This window comes from Cygnus olor, chromosome 4 (assembly GCF_009769625.2).
Source record: "Cygnus olor isolate bCygOlo1 chromosome 4, bCygOlo1.pri.v2, whole genome shotgun sequence".
In the NCBI taxonomy this organism is placed as follows: Eukaryota; Metazoa; Chordata; class Aves; order Anseriformes; family Anatidae; genus Cygnus; species Cygnus olor.
The window spans coordinates 341,631-359,993 of record NC_049172.1 but is presented as its reverse complement, the minus strand read 5'-3'; the positions used below and the strand labels follow the sequence as shown (position 1 = coordinate 359,993).

The 18,363-nt window shown below is 45.2% G+C and overlaps 2 long non-coding RNA genes across 9 annotated transcripts in view; both read left to right on the top strand.

The window, feature by feature from the left end:
• Positions 1–8,935, top strand: part of LOC121069194 — a 127,216-nt gene extending 118,281 nt beyond the window's left edge. For 6 of the 7 annotated variants that reach the window (XR_005819327.1, XR_005819326.1, XR_005819325.1 and 3 more), the window contains one exon: positions 5,098–8,935. This is a non-coding gene — a long non-coding RNA (uncharacterized LOC121069194). The remainder of the gene's footprint in view (positions 1–5,097) is intronic. The other variant, XR_005819323.1, reaches the window with a different exon arrangement.
• A 1,118-nt stretch (positions 8,936–10,053) lies between these two features.
• Positions 10,054–17,128, top strand: LOC121069196. Of its 2 annotated transcripts, none has more exons than XR_005819328.1 (4): positions 10,054–11,911; positions 12,322–12,391; positions 13,486–13,621; positions 15,031–17,128. It is a non-coding gene; the product is annotated as an uncharacterized LOC121069196 (long non-coding RNA). The 2 variants fall into 2 exon arrangements; XR_005819329.1 differs by lacking the exon at positions 15,031–17,128 and adding an exon at positions 14,538–14,850.
• Positions 17,129–18,363: the final 1,235 nt, after the last annotated feature.

Below are 18,363 nucleotides of genomic sequence, written 5' to 3'. Positions count from 1 at the left end.
TTAATTACGATCCTTCTCAGCTTTCCAGTGTGAATATCATAGGTCTGTTGATAGTAGTGAGAAAACTATAAAAGGAGCATCTTACCATTCCTGCGAGTGTTTTATCACAGTGTCAGTGATGTTATACACTCAGTTTTTACGGACAGTGTTTTAAAAGTTGTATATATCACAGGAATATGTCATTTTGACTACTTTAAATGAGACATTTATTTTTTACAGTACAACTAGATAAGCTTTTTCTGTTTAAAGGGGAAAAATTTGGCAATGAAAACTTTCAGCTGAACAGGCTTTGGTTTTTCCTGTCTCTCTTTTTAGCATTGATTGTAGTGGAATGGAAAAAGGCTTCTCCATTCAACTAGTTCTGTTAAACAGATTTGACTATATCATATGTAACATTCAAAACCACTTCAGCTTTTAAAACATGACCATAGAATTCAAGTTACTTTTCTTTTTTTTATCCACACTAACTTTTCCAATGTCAAGACAATTTTTTTACAAACAGAAAGAAATCTAAAGAGGGAGGGGGGAAAAAAGAAGAAAAAAATGTGCATGAATGGTGAGAAAGACCCAGGGTAGCCTTGGTTCTTCAAAGTCAGCAGAAGGAAATGTTCAAGAACAATTTGCAGATCAGAAAAAAATACATAGCGAAGAACTCTGGATCAGAATGATAAAATGATTCTGACAGTTGGGTACCTGCTTTCTAGCAGTTTGTGTTGGGGGCACATCATGTCAGTGTTCAACCTTATCTCTCTGGGGTAGAGATGCTCCTGAAGGTATTTCGGGTGCTTGCCTCAAGTGGCTGTTCCCACAACCCCATGGCTACCTGGTAGGTTTCCTTAACGCCTGCTTCGAGAGGCCATCGCCTCCCAGCAGACTTGTGTAAAAAGCTGAAATCCTATAGGTTGAGAAGCCAGAAGCAAGGACCATCTGCTTTTGCCCAGAAAGACAGCATCCAGCACTCCAAGTAGAGCCCAGCAACCTTAGTCCTGTCACTGATGTGGAGCAGAGTCGTGAGCCCCAGCTCCATGCCTTGGGCCCTCAGCATGGCACGGGTCTGCCCAACAGTGCAGGGGATGCTGCACAGCAGGCCCCGAGACAAAGGGAAGCGACATCTGCCCCCACAGCACATGAGGTGGGAAACTTTAGGAAGGTGAGAGGTAATTTTCCAAATCACTTCTGAGGTGAAAAGCTACCATCTTTTTTTTTTTTTTTTTTAATTTAAAAATTCATCTCTTTAAAGCAGAGGGGACAAAACTCACAGCGTAAGCACGGTTCCGCTCCAGCTTTGTATTGCAGTCTGCTCTGTGCCCTGGTTACTGCTTTGATATTATAATGGTGTTATTTCTGGTAACATGGAGCTACTATGGGACTCATTAGTTGTAAACCTTACCCTTGGAAAATGTAAAAGTCAACATCAACAGTCACTAATAATGTATTTCACCTACTGTTATTGTAAGTATGTGAACACAGTCAGAATCTGCTCATGTTGTCCTTTGGAAATATCCTTTTGCAGTGTCTTTTCCCCTGTAAAGCTCCAGGTTCATTGAATGCATTTATTTAGCATTTTAAAATATTTTCCTAGTTACAAAATGAAGCAGTTGATCTACAAGCTTGCTGTAAGGTTTTTCCTTAGGAGGAAATAAAATTTGGGTGTGGACCTTAGAGGTCCTGCTCTCTATGTCATCTCAGCCCACCCTGCCATTCTTTCTTGTGAACCTTTAAAAATCGTTGTGTTTTGAAGTGTAGGATCCGTTAAAAAGAGCACCTTGTTTTCAGAGATTTGTATTTTTACAAGATTAGCTGCAAATTGGCTTGAACCTCACACAAATGCTGTTAGTGATACTTAGCCTGCCAGGTTCTCTGGAAAAACACAGCTTTCCCCTCATCACCAGTGGTCTGATTGATCTGCAGCTGGTGCCTTCTTCCCCACCTGTAAGCCAGTTCATTAAAACCAATTAAAGTGTTACAGGGAATGACCAGGTACAGCAGCACTGAGAGACCTTGTGTTTCTGTGCAGGTGACTTCTTAACTTTCAAGAGGTTTAAGGGAAAAATAAAATTATGCTACACATATAGTCAAACCATTCACCTCTGATCTTACACAGAAGCAGCATTTGATGGGGAAAAAAGTAATCCCAACCCTATTAGCAAAACCAAGTACTCAAAGCCTGGACTGGACTTGGGCTGTGCTTGGAGTCCGGTGTTTGGGGTGGTGATTGGCATTGATGCCTGTCAGAGGGCAGGCAGAAGTCTGGGTCTGGGCACCCTTAACGGAGCGGTGGGAAGAGAAGAGCACAAAACCCAAGGAATCTTGGTGTCTCTCACTTGCCTTACGGTTTTCTTTTACCTGGTGCAGTAACTGCCGTGGCCAGGGTTGTCCCAGCATTTTCACTGTTATTAGGTAATACAAAACCCATCTGCCAGCAAGTTGCCAGGCTAAATCCAATGAATATGAAAATATTCTGTAGCTTCTGCGTGCAGCATCACATTAAGAGAGAAATACATTTTTCAATCACATGGTCCTTTGTTACTGATCGTTCCACTTTGGGTTTTTACGTACAGATACATATTTTTAAACCTTCTAGATTGAAATAGTTGCAGATGGATTGATTGTGAACTGATTTATGATCCGTATTGCACCAGAGAAGTAATTTTATGCATATAACTTCTTTTACAATTACCTCCACAATGATTTCAAAGGATTTCACTGCTTGTGGGAGGCCGTCAATAAGTGGCACTTGCATATTCATCCATTTCAATCTGAGATTTTTAAAGACCTAGGGGAATATAACTGAACCACTGGAAATTAATTTTTTCAGCAAGTTTGCTTTTTCTTTTTTCTTTTTTAGGGATAGCCATGCTTCAGTGAAAGCTCTTCTAAATGAAAGTATTCCGAAATTCACAAATGCTAAAAGCTAAAGATTTCCACCAAAATGTAGCAATTCTTTTTGGTATCCTTTTTCATTCAGCTGAATGTAAATCTTGCTTCTGGGCTTTGGTAGGTATTTCTTTCCTATTAAATGTGTACTATTCCCAAGTGAGTGAAACTACTCAGAAATGAGTTTGTTCTTTGACTAGAAAATCAGCTTTCCCAATTTCTTGGATTATTTATTTAACAGAACTGTGCTTTTAAAATTGCCAGCTTAAAGCTCTTACTCCTGCAGCAACAGAGTACCTGAGGGTTGCTCTCCCACCATTTTTATTTCTCTCCTTTGTGCTCAAAAGACTAAATGCTGCTCCTGTCTCACAACAGGCAAGCAGAGAAACAAACCCACGCTCATTCCTGAGCTGGATGATAGCTCCCAGTGCCTGCTGCTGCTCCGGCAGATTAGTATCACCGACCTGCATGGAATGGGCACATTTCCACCAAACAGCTATAGGAAACTGATGTCCTATGAGCATCACACAAGGGATGTGATGTGCCCTGTTGAATTCCCCAAACAGTTTGGCATGGCACCATATGGAGGTTCTTGCTCAGGTCTTGTTAGCAGCGCAATTGCATTAATGTTCGCAATGCTCAGTTTAATCATTCCTGCCTTTACAGCAACCGCATGAGCTTAGGCATCGCATGCATTTGGTTTGCTGCTTCTAGGTTGGCAGTTGCCTGGGCTAGTGCAGAGGAGGTCCGTGTCTTCTGCGGCACATTGCCTGGTAGCACCTCAGCCAAAGGCAGTGGCAGCAAGTGGGCAGCATGCTGGTACTTCACCTGTTTGCCTGGTGAGTTGTGCACATTGGTTCTGCTGACTTCTTCCATGGGTACACCCGTCCCCCACTGGAACATGGCAAACACTTCCCAGACATTAATTATCCATGACATTTGTTCTATTGCAAGAACAACTCTGTCTTTGAGAAGCCGCAATATCTGCTCCTATACACAAAGACCAATACCCCAGACCTTAGGGTTAATCACTAGAAGTGAAGAATGATTTTGGGGGGAACCTTTGTTCAAGTATTGACTGCACATCACCACACTTCTGCAGTCTCAAGCTATATGTAAATGCTAGAATGATCTGAAAAAAATAGACTTCCAAAATTCCTTTTTAATTTGTAATAAATCCATTGTGGAATTTACTAAGGCCAGTGCCAGATGGCCTGGAGCATGTTCTCATTCATATTTCAAAACAGAAAAACCCTTCTCAGAATCTGCAAGTTCCATCTTTTTCATGGGGATGATTTCTGTCGAGCAAGGAAAACTCAGATTAATTAGGCCAAATAAGCTGATGCAGTCAGAGGAAGAGACGCAGAGGTTGCAAGATTGAAATCCATCAAGACAGTGTGTCGACAGATGCCCCCTTAACTTGTTCGTTATTTGTTAGGGGGGTTGGCCATGTAGTTATACAGAATTATATTTGCTTTTTTGTTACAATAAGAGCACCAAGGTAAGAGGTCAGTAGAGTTAAAGCGTGCAGTCAAGTGAAACAGCACCTTGTTAAGACTACTGGGAAACTAAGGTGATTGGTGATTCAGATGTTGAGAAGCTCTGTCTTGGAAGCATAGAAGCCTGTGATAACGTGCTCATGGATACAGAAATAAACACTCCAAGTGCTTTTTTGGGAGCTACAAGGGAGGTCCAGACCAGCGGACGGCCCGAGGTTCCTTCCCACCTATCAATGCACCTGAAAAGCTGTGATTTGGGCTGTGAAAGCCAGATGAGAGCTGGACACCACACTATAAACAAGTACTTAAGGAGATGCAGCACAGCAACGTGCTGTACCAAGAGATGTGATCTTAGGCTGGGGTTTTGGCCGTCTGAGAAAAAGAAGGGATAAACACCAGCACCCGACAGTGTTGTGGGCATGTCTGAATGGTGGGTTTCGCAGTGCTCCCACATGCACAGTGGAGATCTGTCTTAGAGTGACCAAATGCCTGGGGGTCAGTGTGACGGAGCAGCTTTGCGTGGCTCCCGTGGGCAGGGACACAAGGAACACCTTGGAGGAGCTGAGAAAGGGAGTGAGTCTGGCAGTCACCTTGTTGAAGGCAATTAGGCAGCCTAAGGATGTTTCCAAAATAGTGTTCCAGCACTGGAGATGTGCATTGTTTAGTCTTTTCATAAAGGATCAAATCCTTTTTTCTTGTCTCTTTCTTCTCTTCCTGACAGCTTTTCTGAGCCTTTACATCACTGACCCAAAGAACAGGCGAATTCCAGTAGCTGCAGAGAAAGAGATTTAAACCTAAACTCTTGAGGTTAACAGGATCCAGCTGCCCAGGACTTCTGTCACGTCTCCTCGCTGTGTGCATGTCCAGGAGCCTTCAGCTCTATAAACATCCTCCTCGGTCCCTGGGTGTTTTATAACCTCTGAAAGTAAATGGAGAGGTAGACGGCTGGAAAGATTTAGAATTGCCTTAAATCAGACCAGCAATTCAACTTTTCCAGCATTTGCAGTGTCCAGCACCAGATATTTTTAAGGAAGCAGCACGACTTCAGCAAGCAGTAGGATTTTGCCCCTGCTGTTCCTAACTTTTCAGAAGGGCCACCTGTGTGACTCTGAACTATCATCAGGCGACAAATTCAGACAGCAGTTTTTTTCTAAATGTCGTCTTACACAAGCTTAGGGGGGAAGAGAGCATACCTGCTTGATCTGCAAACTCCATCAGTGAGCACAGACCTGTTAAACGCGCATCTTCTCTGCTTTTGATGGAGTTATCGATCCGCCTTCAGAGAGCATGACCTGGATTTATCTCTATGCACTGTGCAGGTCTCTTGGCCAGAGAAAATGAAAGTGAATCAGAGGAGGATCCTAGGCAGTGACAAAGAAACACAATTTAACTCAGGCTTAGCATAGGTCTTGATAGTTCCCTGTAAAAAACTGATCCCACTGTGGTATTCTTGAACTACATTACATTCAGATCCCTGTGTATGCCTTCACTGAAAGCTGAGACATATCCCAAATCCAGTACTGCCTCTTGAAAATAAATCCAAAGTTAATCCTGCATGATTGTTCCATGTTCTTGTCACTGGAAGGAAAGAAGAAGCAGGAGGGTCTGGAACTGAAAACTCTGGAACGGGACTTGGAAAGACCCCGGCAGCAGGCTGCTTTATTGACTTGGGATAAGTCAGCGGTCTCAGTCTGCCCCTGGTAAATAAATGGGAACTCATCTCAACATTCATACCCATCAGGATCTTCCTTTCTGTGCTGTTTGGAAAGGGAGTGGCAAGGTACTGTGGATACAGCCTCTGGGGAATAGCACTGTACTGCTATTTTTATCCAAACTACAAGTAATGTCCTTCAGCAAGCAGTGACATTGTTTTCTAGAAAATAGGTTTGTAGCTGATTCATTTTCAGAGTATCTTGATGTGTCTTTGCAGAAGATACTCTGGGGTCCTAACTGAAATTCCTTCTCATTCTGCAGTGTTTCAGAGGGATTGTGGCCAGGACAATGGATTCACACAGGATATCCTAGGTATCACGTTCAGCCTGGCCACGGGCTTGCCAGGTGACAAGCTGGCTGGATCTTGCAGTGCCACGTTGCTGTAGGGCCTCTCTCCCATCACTTACCCTGCATGCGTTTGCTTAGGTGGGGGCCCGCTCGGGGCAGGGACAGGTGCCAGGGCCCTGGCACACTGCATTCCCAAGTGCGGCCAAGTGGCCTGGGGCTGCTAAATAATGAAGATACAAGTGAAGGATACTCCTACACCAGGCTCATTGCAAGACCTCACTCCCGTTGTCAGTCATGTAGTGACAGGGCCACACTTGTGGGTGGCACGTTCAGCATGTGTACATGCCCATGCACGCGCTCGTGTGCATGTCCTTGCTCTCTCCCCATATTGCATGTCTGCTCAGTGCCAACAGAGCTCCTTTTGAAGAAGTGCTCATACTGTGCTCATGTAATGGGGCAGGAAGGCTAGAATATGCAAGGGACTGATCTTTGTGTTTCTTTGGCAGTGTTGTAGTGAGTGCTACAGTTGCAAGTGCACTGAGATGTGATGGGGAGATCAATGTGCGTCACTGCGCTCTGCAGCCAGCTCTGCAGCCCTCACAGGAGGTGGAGCCAGCGTGTTCCCGTGGTGCAAGGGGAGCACAGAGGGTGCCCCTCTGGCTGGAGGTCTGTGCCTGTCCAGGAGGTGGGGAGCTGCATTTGGGAATGGGAACTAGGCTTCGGGCAGCAGGAAGAAGAAAGCCCCTCTAGCTACAGAGCTCCTCACACATTGGTATAATGAAGGCAATCGCCAAGTACTGTCATCTGCAAGAGGGGTGTTAGGGGGAGGCTGCTCAGGCTTCATAATCCAGTGTTTTCAGCAGAGCTGGGGCAAATCCAGTTAATTTTTGTCACGAGTAGAAGTCCTATGGAAACCTCTTCCCTGTTGCTAGTAGCATCTTCCCTGGCTTTCTGTTGGTCAGATCACTGAGGCCTGCCTCCTCAGTGGGGCAGCAGAAAGGCGTTCTGAGGCACAAACCTCCCTTCTGGCTGCTCTCTGTGTTGACACTTCCATTTGGTTGTACCATTTAATTTTACTTTGGTGCACATTACAGCACCCCGTTTGTGTTGCCTTCTCGGCCTCAATGCAGAGAGGAATAGTTGTGGTGCCCACAGAGCTTGCAGGTTTCTTTATTGTCTTTTTTTTACAAGTAGGTGGCTTTTCGAAGTGCTTTTGTCACAAAGAGCAGAGGAGAAAGCATTTGTTGGTAATTACAGCTTAGGAGGCACTGAGAAGGCAGAAAGTACACAGTAGACTAAGGACTTATAAGTGACAGTACTTAAAGGAAAATGCCTGTGAATTTGGTGTTAGTTTGGTAATGTTGGCCTGCTTGGCGTGTTTAGTCTTCCAGGCTTGGGAACCTCTTTCCTGGAAGACTGTTATGTTTTGGAAAAAGCACACAGACTTCCAGGCACAAAAGTGTGTGTTCAATCTGTCCTTCCATGTGTTGTGAGTAAAGGCTTTCTTCTGTTTTGTTTGTTTTGCTTCCCACAACTGCATCTGGTTGGGATCATGCAAGCCTCGCCTTATGTATGTTCAAGTAAGACAGCACCAGGGGCCTTAGAGAGTCTTAGTGCTCCCCAAGTGCTTACTAAGTGGTCTCTCACACATGGGAGGAGAAGGCATTCTCCACAGATGAGTTTGTGCTAAGGATATGTTATGGCTGACATGTTTCAAATTTAGGCTATGAAAAACGTGGCTTCTGAAGCACGGAGTTGTAAATGCTCAGCTGTTAGATGCTGAGTGAGTATCACCTCAGCTGTGTTCATGGTTTTGAAAGTGACCACAGAATCCCATCCAGGTACTAAATAAAAAAGCTAGCGCTCAAGTGAGCCAAATCCCTGAAACTCCTGTCACTCAAGAGTTATTTAGATCAAGGTGAAGTGAATGAGGATGCTTACCTTTAGAGGCCTGAATCTGCTTGGAGCCTAGCTTTAGGTATTTGTGTTAGAAAAGGCTGGCCCAAGGTGTTGTTTATGTTCAGGCTTCTCTGTTTCACGGGGGAGAAGTGAAGATAAATTAGATGGGGTCATACTCTCTTCTCATGTGTGGCTTTGTAAATCTGAAATGATTTCACAGTGCTTTTAGTTCAGCTGAGGTAAGTCTGGCATCATGGAGGAAAGTAACAGACCATATTCATTCTGTTGTGACATGGTCCTGAGGTAGTGTGGTGCTCAGCGCTACAAAAAAAGCTTCAGGTTGATTATTTTTTTATTTATTTATTTTAATCGAAAGCAGTGGGCATATCCTGTGATATAAAACTGTGATCAATTCCAGAGTGCATCTCTAGAAACAGCGGGAGAGAGAAGCAGCACTTCCAGATGGGAAGCTGTATTAGAAGTGTGGAGTGTCTATCTGAAAAGAGACACCTGGGTAAGCGAAGATCCCAATAAATAAGCATCCTGGGCTTTGAGCCTTGTGAGTGCTTGTACAAGAACAGTTGGAAAGCCTTAAGTGAGGGTGTCTTGCTCGTATGCAGCTGACCAAGTGTGTTGCTTACAGTTACCATGTGTCAAGATGTTTCTTGCTCATTAGTTTTACACTGATGGAAAGCAACTTTAAATCACTCTCTAGAGGAATCTACCGTGAGGCATGCCAGCTGTGTGCCAGATGAAGGAGTTGTAAAGTCATGTTGGACAGGCAAGAATATACCAGAGAGAGAGATTTAAAGTCATGGGAAAGATAATTACTTTCCACTCAGAGATTAGCCATAGGAAAGGAAAGGGAAGAATCATACTCTGCATTTGTTAGAAGGTTTCCTGCTCTGCCTCCATCCCACTCACATATACACACACATGCACATAGCTGAATTTACTGTCGCAGTGTCAGGTTGGCCAGGACTGCCTGCATGGGAGAAAGCCTTCCAGGAAGATTTCTCAGCAAGCACAGACTTGCTCCTTTCTTTCTCACTGATTTGGCTTTCACTCTACATACTGCAGAAGAAATTGCCCTACACAGGATGGGCTTAGGTGCTCTGCTTGTTAGGAGGGTCTGAAAGCATTCCCCCTTTGCCGTGACCCTTTCTGAGCGGAAGGAGTGGCACTGAGACAGGCAGCACAGCACAGAGGTGGAAAGCAGTAGTGCCTTTGGGCATCCTCTTAGGCACAAGCCTGACCTGAATGCTGCCAAAAGAGTAAAAAGAAGTAAATTGCTTTTAATGCCCCAAAGATCTGTAATGTCTACTATCTGATTTTCTCGGAAGTGATACAGGCACATCAAGTATTTCGTCAGAATACATGAGGAGAGTGCCATTAATGAAATGTTTCTAGTTAAAATAATGGGGCTTCTTATTTCTAATGGAGGCCTTTTCAGCCCCTCCTGAAAGGCCACTGGCATATGGCCTGACATTGACACCTGGCCCCCAGACAGGCGGCAGATGAGATTCGGGGTTTGTGCTTTGTAATCCCCCTTCGTGTAATGAAGCTCCCCTTTTTGTTGTTGATTTGAGTTGGTTTGTTTGTTTAAGTCATTCTATCCAAACAGAAGTATCTTTACAGAAATTTTCATTCTGCCCTTTTGTTAGGGCCTTAACCACTGCAGCTGCAAACGCTGCTGCTGCCTGCAGATGAGAGTTACAGCCCTATGGAGTGTCTATAAGATGATCCTATAACCTGCCCCTCTTCTTCCCTCTTATCTAGCTTTGTGCATGGATGGGCCTTTTGGAAATTTATAATTTGGATGTGAAACAATTATCTTAAAACAGTTAGCCAGAGCAGAGTGGACACACAAATTTATCTTCTTTCTCTCTCTCTTTTGGTGAGCAACATCTATCTTCCATGACCTCTTGATTACTGAAGCCTTCAAAATATATTCTTTGGTCTGTGACACTGCGCTTGGTGCAGGTCTGAGCATTAAATATCACCCTCCATGATTAATTGGAAGTTAATTAAATCTATCACTGAAACAATGAGAAGGCAATGATCTATGTAATCATTGAAATAGTAAATGAAATGATGTAAGGGCCCTCCATTTCACTTAGTGACAGTGATGGAGGGGTGCCTAAGCCCTGCTGCGCAGCTGTGTTTTCTGCCTGACCACACAGGCTGCTCAGGCAGACACTAACTTGCCAGTGAGCCGTGTGGCAGAGCAGAGCTAGCAGTGGCCTGCCAGACGCTGCTCTTCCTGTGCATCTGACTCTTTGGATGCTGTTCCAATGACCTCTAAGGGACCTCAATATTTTGGGTGCGCAGTGCAAGTGGTGTGCCTGATGTGCCATTCCCAAGCGACAAAGCCTTTTGGTGCTGTGCGTGGATCACCTTGCTGTTTTCAGCTGGAATGACAGTGTTGCTGCATTGATCATTGGATAAGCAGTAACATCACACTCATTTTACATTTTAAGGTAATTGCATCTATATATATTAAGGTAAAATGCATCTATAGCTTTTTGATAGTTCTGAAACTGATGATGTTCATTCCGTCTTCATAAGGCACGTCATGCTCATGATCATTTCCTTCTTATTTCTCACTGACTGTTAAAATGGTCTAATAGTGAAGAAACCTAGAAAACATGAAAGTACAGTTGGAAAGTATAGTGTTGTAGCCAGTGTCCAGCCAATTTCTCCAGCAGTATTTTGAGGGGGATAAATGCATTAATAATTTCCCTCCTTAATCACATTGTGATAGATTTTCCTTTTGGAAGCTATTCCAGAGTGTGAAGAGAGGACTTAGTTGGGATATGCTTTGTAATACTCATTTTTCGGTTCATATGCGTGATGATAACACTAGATACAACCCAGAGTACACCCTCTCTCACTTTGGAAACGAGAGAACAGCAAGCCTGAGCCAGAGGTCAGGAACTCACTGTTCCCTGTCTTTCCTTCCCCCTGTTTTTTTCCTGAGGCTATCCCTGGGCACATGTGCGCCCTGGTATGATAAAAGTCCATGCTTTTCCTTTTCACAGGACAGGCTCAGCTCTTTGCCTTGGCTGTGTGGTCTCTCTAAGTGCACCTGGAAACTCCAAAGACTTGGTGATTCAAAGGGATTCCCTTATTGTGCCCATCGATGCGGTTGTTATGCACTGTTTAATCAGGAGACAGATTTGTCCATGTAATACTCACACATCCATGCCTTCCTCTCTGCTCTGGATCTCTTAATTCCCCTACTCCTGTAGCAGAAGTGGTTCTCTTCTCATCTGGGCCAGCTCTTCAGGCAGTGTTGTAGCTCATAGCTTTGCCACGGCAGTCCTTAGTATTTCAGCAGCAGAAGGCAGCCCCTGCACGGGGAAGCTCCAAACCAAAGTACTATACCGTTCTCATCTCCACTGGAGTAGAAATCGTCTGCATCACACTCTGCTCCCCAGCCCTTGTCTCTTGCATGTGTATTTTATTCTCTCCAGCAATTTTCCACAGCAAAGATCAGTGGCAGTGTACGCCATGTGGGGTGAAAAGGACTTTCTGAAGAACCATGACTCCTTTGGAAATAAAAATATATCAAAAACTGCTTTCCTCACACTCCTTACTCTGCATGTGCCAGTTTCTGTGGTCTTTTCTTACAGGTAACCAGATGCTATGTCTGATTTGTTTAATTAAATGAAAACTAAACCCACTGGTAAGCAATAGTTACTGACTAAGCAGAAGGGAACTGTTATTTATCATGAGAGCTGTAAGAAAGCCCTTTCTACATGGCCTCTTCACTAACAGCAATAAGTTAGTAACCTGATGATATCCTGTTAACTAAACGAGGTTCCAGGCACCCACTCAAACCACTGTGGTCAGTAGATGGTGCTTGGGTGTTTTATCCTTGTCTTCCTTTAACCAGTACAGGAATTATTTTGGGGATGATCAAGGCAAAATGGTCTTCCCAAGATTATTTGAAATACGTGACAAAATCATGGCCTTTTCTTTTTGCAGCTGGTGAGACGCAGGCTTTACGCTGCCAAACAGCTTTATTACGTTTTCTTGCCAGAATCTGTCGGATTGGGTTTGGCATAGGGACCTGAAAGCCATCCTGTGGGAAGCTGCATTTCCTGCCCCAGGTAAGCTCCTCCATAAGGCTTCTGCTGTCCGCACGTGTAGCCAGGAACCCTGTGGGGAAGGTGGGCAGTGCCGTCCCCCTGTCTTCATCAGTAAGGAAAACAGCCATGACTCAAAATCAGAGCCAGCCCCACAAGAAGGCAGTGTTCCCTTCTCTTTTCTGTCACAGCTGCCCTTCAGTCCCCACGATACAGCTTCTGGGGAAAAAGGAACCCGAAAATCTAGGTGAAGAATGGTTCAGATCACATTTAATATTCAAGGTCAAGTTCCTACCACTTATTATTTATTGAGCTCTGTGAGCTTGCTCAGCAGTGCACAATACATAAAGACACAGACTCTATCATAACAGATTTGCAATCTAAATTTCACAGGGTAAGATAGATATTGGTACATATTATACCTGGTGGCTAGGTCACAGTCTGGTCTCAGAACAATGCAGAGACGTTTTTAAAAGCTTCTTCCATTAGTAGTCCATTAGAGTGGCATAAACTTTTTAGATTTGAACAATTAATCCCCCTAAAAATATTCAAATGGATACAGTGAATATTTTAAATACATTTAGTACATGTGGAAAGTGCTGACCTGACATAACTACCTATCTATCTCCTCCTCCTAGCCACAGAGCAGTAACAGCAGGGAGTCTGAAGAAGGGGGTTCATATTTTCTGTGGTGGTGCAGTCAGTTTTAAAAACATCACCATGCTCCATTCCCGGCCCCTTCTTCAGTCCGGTGCCAGAGCCAGACCAAGCAGTTAGGATAAGAGAAAGCTAGAAATTCTTAAATCAGCTTGGCAACCAAAACCATTATAATTGGTAAGTGCCTTGTGAATCTGACTTGAAGAGAGTAAAGATATGCGTTCGTATGGAGATTGTGGAGTCATCCTACTTTGGCTGAGGTCATCAGTTCATGGAACAGCAGCCATGGGAGAGCTGTAGTGTTTCGCTTCTGCCTCTAATGCGAGCCCAGGTGGGGCATGCGGCCAGGGTATTTTAAATAGCAGTCTCCTAGTTTGGGAGGAAGGGTGGGTGTTTGGCACCTTTCTTTTCTGGAAGAAGGCAATAGTTAGGACCTCAAGAAAAAAACTGCGATTTTGCAGGTGACTCCCTGCTCTCACAAGGAGATATGGCCTGAGACCCTGCAAATCCGACCACATGGAAAGCTGTGGAAAGACGGCAAAAGGAGCTGTGTCAGTAGCACTTCAGATGTGCTGCTGGTAGGATGAGGAAGCAAAGGTAAACTTGGTTAAGCAAACAGCTGCCATCAGTTGGCCAGGGAAGCCACAGATGTCAAAAAATCCTGGGGAGCTGAATTGCAGTCCTCATAGCAGAAACTTGCCCTGAGAAGTGTTTGAATGTAAAATGAAGCAACTCATGTGGGCTTGGAAGAGAAAAAAATAATCTGTGAAACAAGGAAATGGGGAGAGGACCCTTCTAAAATCACAGTAAAATGGAATGGGTACTGCCATCAGATGTGGTTTATCTGTCTGGAAGGGAATCAGAATGGCTGCTGTCACCATGCAAGGGAATCTTTCTAATGCTGTGCAGTGCATGTACAGCCTTGAGGAGCTCCCTCATTTATCCTTTCACAGGATGGCAGACGTGAATGCTTTATTGTACTGTTAGTTCTCCGGGTAAATAGACTGTTATTTGATTTTTGTTTCCAAGAGCAAGCTTTTGATTTCTTCCTATGCCGTTAGCGTCTGTTAGAGCTGCATGCTGGCAAGGGTGTGGTTTTGCACTTCTGTGCAAGCCTGTGTCTGAGGAACAGGCACGTGCATCTGTGCTGGTGAAGCTCTCTCTGTTCTGGTTTCCCTTTTTCATCTGTTCTGTGCCCTGAAGACGGCCCTTTGAAAGCTTTCCTACTAAGTCGGAACCCAAACATAATGTGAAATCACAATTGGGAGCCTTGGCATTTTCTGCTTGGCACTCTGCACTCTTTGGGTAGCAGATTACTTAGTAATTTCCCCCAGTCCTTCTGCCTGCTGAGTTCCCTCAGTGGTGTTTCAGAAGGCAGTGCATTAGCGACATTGCTCTGAGGCTCCCTGCATGGACACACAGAAGTCCAGGGAAAAAATAAGAGCCGGAGGTGTCACTTCTACTTGGCAAGGAGCTTGGGCATAATTCCTTAGTGCCATTTTTTTTTTTCCAGGAACTTCACTTCTTAATGACTTTATGGTGGAACGTTAAGTACGTACCCTTCATCCTTACTGTGAGTTGAAGTACAAGTTTGGTAACAGCTGTGAGTTCCTGTTCAACCAGAGCCCTGGTCTCCACCCTGAGCACTGCTCAGCTGCCCTCTTGATGCCTGGCAAAAGCAGAGGTTTCGGTAGGGCCAGGGTTTATGGCTTAGAAACAAGTATCTTGGAGGCTTTCCTAAAGGTGAGTGGCTTTTGAGAAATCCACTGATTGTCTCTTGGGATACTGCTAGGTCATGACACAGAAGTTTGGAACCCCGCTACTAAAACTAAGTGTGAGCTGTTGCACAGCAGTAGGTGAAGGCAGCTATTACTTGCTGCATGCAATAAACAGGCTACAAGAGAAACCAAGCTCTACACTTGGTGGTACTTCTATGTGAAGCTGCATGCCTTCAGCTCATCTTCTCAGTTGCGCACAACATGAGAAAAAGACTTTCTATTCTCTAGGGTTTTCCATCTGCTGGAAGGGCTTTTTGTGTAGAGGGCAACACTGCGGGGATGCTTCTGCTGTCACTCACGGTGGGAGCTACAACTGTCAAGGACCATCTCAGCAGCAGCACTGTTCCCTTGACAACAAAACGCTATGGTGAGAATTTACTGTAATTAAGCTGCTTCGGTAAAGGAAACTTGAAAAGTTTAAGGAGGAGATTAGAAAGGAGAATACAATTTTTCCTTTTGTGCTTCTCCTGCTGCCTGGAAATGTGCCGCCAATATTCCTGAAGATATATCCATCACCAGCCTGCAATTCTGCCGAACACTTTGTAGGTTTCAAAAAAAAAAAAAAAAAGACCTCATGATTCCTATAGGCTCTCCAGCCCTTTCTTGTTTCTAATTTCAAAGGCCCTTTTGAGTGGGAAACAAAAGGTTAATTTTCTCCAGCTTGCCCAGGCTGACTTAATGTAACAGAAGGCAGCAAATTGTATTGATTTAGTGACATGCAACTGTCCAGAAAGAGCTATTTATACATTATTCAGGACAAACACTGTCATAATGGACAAACAGCAGCAGCATCTGGGATGTTAATGTCTACAAATAAGATTATTCTTTGAAAGGATTAGGACGAAGCATTTTGTGTAATTAGATTTCTCAGTTTCAGGAATGAATTGCCTTTTAGCAGTGAAAGCTGTCACTGAGGGAGCCATTAGCTCCTTATAACTGAATTAAATGCATAATTAGTGACATGATCGCATTAGGATTTGTTTCATTTTTAACTAATCTGTGGCACGGGGGGGTGGTCTTTCCAGGTCGCTGCAGCCCACCTCAGCTGGGACCAGCCTCAGCTGGCGGGCTGGAGCTGGTAAAAGTCAGGCGCGTGTGAACAGGAGCCGGGGCCCCGCCACAGCGCTCGCGGGGCTATTCATCACTGGGTGCTGGGTGACAGTGACTGATGGGCTCGGCCCGGGCCTGGCACTTCACCAGTGCAAGAATCATACGAGCCAGGGAGCAGAATGACAGCTGGAGCGCCGTGTCAAGTGGTGTAGAGACCAGAGCTATTAATAATCTCTGCCACATGATCTACACCGCCAGAAAACAATGATTTAGACGTTGGTGCGAATAAAGATTTCACATTTAGTATGGGGGGACCAGCCTAGTACTGGAGGAATAAATCGCTATTCAATCAGCATGTATGAAAATAAGGCAATGAATACATTACAGGTTACCTAAAAGGAGGGGTGTGTGTACGCCCTGGTTCGGGGTGAATACTGTTAATCACTATTTCCTCAAGCTTCACTGAAGCCAGCAAGCAATGACATTAAGCGGTGGTGGAAGAGCCGCTGTGAAGGCTCTCCAGCCTATTCGAGGTGGAGAAAGCGGGGAAATCGCGTAGGTCCCAAAATGCAGCGCTCTGTCCTCCTGGTCCTTGTGAGTCCTTGGGCATGCTATGGCTGCAGCAGATCGTGCCCTGCTGGTCTCCAGCAGTGCAGCAGCTGGTTTCTGCTGAGGAAGCCCTTCCTGCAAGCAGGTGACCTTACTGCTGCAACTGCAGCTTTTGCAGCCTCTGCTGTGTCCAGGGACCAAACAATAATAATGTGCACCAGCACAAACCAGACCTAGCAGCCATGAGGATCCAGGCGGGGCTGGGCTTTGCTCCCCAGAAGAGGCTCAGAGGTCACATTGCTCCTCAGCCTCTCTACATCACAGGGCATTGACGCTCAGCCACGAACTTGGGGAGGCTCAGCAGAAGGTGCACTGCCACCAGATGTTTGTTGCTTTAGTTCAGCTTCAGTGGCTGCTGTTAGTCTGCAATCGCTCAAACTGCTGCGGTATGCGGCAGAATTTTGGAATGGTGTTAATGGCAGTTTTGTCCTCAGTTCTGGCTCTGCTCTGTCAGTTAAATGCTGGTAGTGAGGATTTGAAGTGCATTTGAAGGGACAAGTAGCAGGACTGGAATGTGCTCTTCAATGTCTACATGCTTCCTCCAAATTCTAGGTTTTGCCGGGATAATTTAGATATTCCCTGTTACTTGATGGTCATATTAGGGATGACTTAGGCTGACAGAACAGGGATTAAAGCTCCAAATCCCAGAATTCTGGCGCAGATGGCAGCTGAAGCACCACTGCTACCTTCAGAAACGTGTTTCTGTGGTGTGGTTGTGCTTATACATGTAGTCCTTGTGATTTGTCTCAGGTGATCATCATTTGAATTCCTCTATCGCATCATGGTGGAGAGTTATTTCATTGCTGGTGTACGCTGCGGACCAGGTCTGCTGTCTCAGGCGCTGGTACTGTAGGTGGTCACTGCTACTGAGAAGACAGTCTTACTCCATTACATGCTGGTGCTGTGCCTGGTGGTATTCGCCCCACAGCCAGCTACCTGCTGGTCAGAGACCTACCATATAAGGGATGTCACCATACTGAAGGGCCTGGGGGGATCTTCCTGCCACACTTCTGTGCTGTTGAACCTGCTTATAGCGCCGTCCATGTCCCACGGCAGGCACTCAGTGTGCCGGGGGAGGAACTTCCTTCTCGTCTTGTTTTGAACCTGCTGCTTTACACAGAAGCAGACCTCCGGTCCAGCAGCATTTATGGATTAATAGGAAAGAAATTGTTCTTCTTCACACAAGGGCAAGGCAGGAAAAGTCTAGATAATTTGTCAGGCATCATCCAACGTGTCTCCACACAAGCTGAGTCTTAAGTTGGTCCCCTCAAGTCCCAGCATAATGCCACCTCTGCACAAGGACATTGTTTTCCTTTCCATTGTTTCTTACAGGCTCAGTGGAAATCAAGGTAATTGCATGTGTCCCTTTGTCATGATTTTAAATGTAGTCACTCTGTTTTCTAACACCCCAAGGCTGTGTGATGCAGAGTTCAGAGGGCACCACAGCTCCCCACATGGGACGGTGGCTGCAGGGCCCTGGGCCCAACAGTGCTTCTTCACCTGTGTCTCTCATCTGCATGAGGTGAGTCATCGCAAGTGTCCGTTTGAAAGCACTGTCAAAATTAGGAGCTTTTGGGGTCTTCATTACTAGTGGCAGTTGGAAAGGTAAGAAGCAATTATGGAAAAGGTCTGAATCCTGCAGTTTGCTGGGTGGCAGGGGTGCTTCACCAGTGCTCACCTATGCAAGGATTGCTTTGTACCGAAGTGTCCTGTAGGGCTTCGCTCCTAGAAGCCAGGGCTGTGAGGAGGGGCCTGGGGGTAACCAAGAATCAGACCCAGGGTGTGAAAATGAGAGGTGAGAGTAAGCCTCAGGGAGTAGCAACGGAGTGCTCGGGGAGGCACAGATACGTCAGCTGGTGGTGCTGCCCTGAGGACCTCTCAGTGTCCCACATGCTTTGGCTT